Here is a 4968-nt window from a genome sequence, read left to right on the forward strand (position 1 = left end):
CGAAAACACTTCCCCATTTTCCTTATATTTCACACAATTATGCCGGAGAGAAGAGACCTAGTATTTGTGGAACCCCAGGATACCAGGCACATGATATACCTGTGACAAATATTGCCAGTAGGATACTGTCATGTAAGTGAACGGAGGCATAGAAAAACCAACCATGAGAAGGAAATGGAGAAAAATTATGGTATCAGCCATTTTATGAGATCAGAATTGGGGTGGGCAAAATGTCAAGACCTCTGATACATATGGATAAAATCCATTCAAAATTCAAGTAAGAGTTATGAACCAAACATTATATTTTCTGAAAATGAGTAGGCCTCCCTTAATCCTCTCTTAAGGATCAAAATCAAGAAGACTAACCCAGATATATTCACTGAAACTTTGTTTGTTCCACCTGGAATTAGAGCTCACAACCCCCAATTTCCATCTATTGTCTTGTGCTTTGGAGTGGAGGAAGCGAGGACAAGAAATAATTGTTTTTCATTCTTCCATTCACCTCTCCCTATTTGGAATCATGAAACACTGAAAGACCCAGATAATGTTACTATGTTAGAAAAATAAATTTCAGTTTTTGAAAATTATACAAACTATTAAAACCACTTTAAGAGGGGGGAAATGGAGCAGAAGGTGAGGAGGTGGCTCTGCCTGGTACTGAGGAGTGCTTAGATTTATAGCGGAAGTGTCAGAAACAGGATGTAATATCCATGTGACCCCCCCACCTTCCCCAAACAAAACCATTATACCCTTGATGAATTATTGGCTTTAGAGTTTTATCTGTGCCATGAATAATCTCAAAGTTGGGAGTCTCGGGGCACAGTTCATAAACAAATAATTATATCACAATGATAATTTTTCAGGAATTGCAACATCAATCACAGCCATGTTATTATCAAGTACATTTTCTGGTTGCCTCTATTCATCAAACCCTCCTCCCTCTCCACCCTTCCGCACCACACAAGCAAAACTCATCACCAGATTGCCTCTTATTTACCCATCACTCAAAGCAGGATGGAGCAGGCACACACAGAATGGGCCAACCCAGCATTTATGAGAGATGAGTTTTCATTAAGAAAGTTCAAATTAAAAGCATTGAGAAAGATGGAAGGGGGAGATAATTAATTATTCCAGACTCCCCCAAAGAAGCTGTCTTTGAAAAGATCTTATTCGGAAGATAAAAACAGAAGGTTTATTCCATTTCAGGCAGTACTAATAAAGAAAAAAAGGAGTTAGTCTCAGAAAGCCAAAGAAATAACAGTGTGTGTGTGTGTGTGTGTGTGTGTGTGTGTGTGTGTAAAATTCTCTCATACATAAAGCTTGGACCCCATTCTGCAGTTTCCACCTACAGATGGAAGAGGCCAAGAGAGATGGGTATGGAACTTGGAATGGTATTAATATTTTATCCAAGTCTACACAAATCAGCAACAGAGCTGCCCAAGAGGGTCTGATCTAAACCACTTCACTATGACTTTAACAGAAGGCTAATATTTCCAGACAAAACAACAGCACAAAAGCACTCTCGCTCAAGCTACTTCTGTGAGTGGCTTAACATCACTTAAGGTCATAGGGCTACTCCTTGGATAACGTGTTCATCTTGCAATTCAAAAGAAAAAATAAGTGACTAACAAAGCAACATAGAAACAGCCCCTCTTAAGATATAAGCTTGTACAATCGTTAGATCCATAATGCAGTAGTGTTTACCATTAACCCCTTATGCAAGAGAGATTTCTCAGTGATCTCTGCTTCCTAATTGGGAAGCAATGCAGAAGAAGCAGTGTAGTAATAGGGAGAATATTAAAAATCCTCAATGAGAGGCACTAACTCCAGGCATCCTACATAATCCAGTCCCCTAGGAACACCTCACTCCTGAGGACAGCCCTTGGATTCCTATGGTCTGGGCTTAGATCAAAATATGACCAGGAAAAGGGGCTCAGCAGTGTGCACTGAAGGTTGCAGGGAGATCACTGCACTGGGTCTAGACCTATGGGCCCCAAAACATGATACCCAGGCACTCAGGAGGAAGCTTGAGGTTTCAAGTACACTGTCCTACTGCATCTAAAACATTGTCTTCCCTCTCTACTGCTTGTGTTTGAAAATCCTTGCTTTTCTTGAATGGACTGGACTACTGTCAGCTACCCTGCCTTAAGGCTGATCTCAATTTATAAACTCATTTAAAGGAGGAAAAGAAAATAGAGAACATTCAGATATACCACACTCATACTCCATGACCCAGTAAAACTTCTAAGTATCCTCTTCAAAGCATCTTCTCCCCCTTTAAAACACTATTTTGAAGGGTCTGGGGATGTGGCTCAAGTGGTAACGCACTTGCCTGGATATGCGGGGCACTGGGTTCGATCCTCAGCACCACATACAAATAAAATAAAAATGTTGTGTCCACCGAAAACTGAAAAATAAATATTAAAAAAAGTTTTCTCTCCCTCTTTCTCTTCTCTTTCTCTCTTTTATCTCTCTCCCCTTCTCTGCTTCCCCATACACAAAAGCTCCCAGCCAGTGTGGCTGTTCTCCCGGCTCTGGCCGGGCTCTGGCCTAGTTCTCCTCCACCATTTGCCTTTTTTCCTTCCTCCTGTACCCAAAGAGTTCCTCCTATGTCTATGTTATTTTTTTTCTCCAGGATTGGAGGGCAGTTTTCCCCCTTGACTACCCCCACCCTCCTCTCCATCCATCACCCCATTCAGCATGATAAGCCCCTCAAGGTAGCCAATAAATCAAAGGTCCTTATAAGCAATTTGTCCTTTTTAGAAAGCCGAGGAAGGAATTTCAAGTTTTGGATCACATAAAGTGATCTAAAAAGTGCACATAAACACAATTTACCCTCCTCCCTAACCCCCATCCTCAGATGGAAGAACTAAGAGTCCTGAGCTGAACTTGCACAGGGCCCAGCCTATCCCCTCCCTGTTCAGGGACTTCCTCTGAAAGAGAGAAGCTGGGAAGTGGGGAGAAAAGAGGAAGACATGAAGAAGGTCATATGTGCCATAAGTGAACAACCCACTTCAGGGAAGGAGACAGCTGTCTACACTGGCTACATCCTCAGGGCTTCATCCAGTAGACTGGAACCCTCATGTGCCTGGAGTTCACTGACTTCAGCAGACACCTCTGCTGTGAAGTCATATGGAAAAATAAAAAACTTAAAATCATTTAAAGGACATTTTTTGAAAGCATATATGTAACTGCTATTTCCTTAATACCTAGGATGAGGACACTAGCAATTATTTTTCATTTTGAACATTATGAATAAATTAAAAGGAAGCTCGGATTTGTTCCTATAGTATTTCCACCTGAGTTTCCTCCATGCCGCTCTGGATATTTACATAGAGGTGCCCAAGTTAGAGACATTTTTCAGACATTGATTAATCTATAATTCTTTGAAGTAGGGAAACATTATTATCTCCACTTTACAGATGTGGAAACTAAGACACAGAGGTTAATGACTTGCCCAGAGGTCAAACATCCAGTCAATTGCAAGCGTGGGTTTTAAACAGAAGCTCCCCTTTCTGCTCTCAGGCTTAATTCAAGTCTGTTCTTAGCTCATCTGCCCTATTCACACCATAGCTGCATCTGCGTCTGGCCACCTCTTAAATTCTGCCTTAAGGCTCTTAATGCGCTTCTTGAAAGACTGATGCCTTCCCTGCCTGCCGTCAGCATCTGCCCCCTTCCTTTTCATGCTTCTGCTCATAAATAAGAAATGACAATTCCTTTCTAGAATATTTTGTAACAGTTTTGCATCACTAAATATATTTATTATTTTCTATTTTTTAATAATAAATAGAAGCCTTATAGTTCTGTCTAAACCACAATCAGGAGTTTTGCTTAATTTCTTGCACTGGTCTACAACTAATTTACTGAAGATCTATCCAAGCCAGGTCAAGAGTATAAAGATGAATAAAGCATTACCCTCTGCCCTCTAGTTGTTCACAGAGTAGAAAGGGAGACAAAAATGTAAAAGTTAATCATTACAACAGTATGACAAGTGACATGACAAACATATCCCCAGTGTTAGGGGAACACTGAGTGATGGCAAGTAATTCAGGACATGAGGGCAGAGGAGCCTCCTGGGAGGAGGTGACACTTAAAATGGCACTTGGCAGATAAGAAGGAGTTAATCGTGGCTGCTAGAGGAAGAACAGTTCCTAGAAAGTATAGGCACTTTCATGGAGGTGGGAGTGAGCTTGGAAGTAAGTCAATATACTGGATCCAGGCTACACCCAAGAACATGGGTAGAGGTCAGCTGGCAAGTCAGGGAACCCAGAACAAGCTTTGGTAGCCAAGCCCTGTCCCCTAGGCTGATATTCCTGACAAGAGTTACCTTATTCTCACATAAATCCATATTCTGCTAATTAAGTCCTCCTTCTGCACTTGGTGGGCAGCATATGCCCAGAAGAGGCATTTTTTCTTATTCATACAAAGGAACCATGTGCCAGGTATGTTGGCACATGCCTGTAATCCCAGCAATTCAGGAGATTGAGGCAAGAAAATCACAAATTCAAGGCCAGCCTTAGCAACTTAGCAACTTAGCAAGAACCTGCCTCAAAATAAAAAATAAAAAAGACTGGGGTTATAGCTCAGTGGTATAGCACACTGGGTTCACATCCCCAGTTTATATATATATATATATATATATATATATATATATATATATATATATATATATATGGAGATATATATCTCCATATAGACAAACAGCAGTGCTGTGATGCACATGTCCTGAATGTTATGCAGAGGAGTTTGGATGGTGTCTAATAAGTGATGGGAAGTTTGGAGGAGTTTAATCAGAGAAGGAACACTGGAGTTTTTATATGGAGAAGGCAGAATGGCAGTTGGTTGAAGCCATATCCCGAGTGATTAAAAAAAAAAAAATGATGTCTTGGGTGAGGACAGCAGTGAGTGTGGCAGGAAAGGGGTGAAGTTGAGGGATTTAAGAAAGAAGTCTTGGTGATAGTTTGTACA

The sequence above is a fragment of the Callospermophilus lateralis genome, chromosome 3 (assembly GCF_048772815.1).
Source record: "Callospermophilus lateralis isolate mCalLat2 chromosome 3, mCalLat2.hap1, whole genome shotgun sequence".
Lineage (NCBI taxonomy): Eukaryota > Metazoa > Chordata > Mammalia > Rodentia > Sciuridae > Callospermophilus > Callospermophilus lateralis.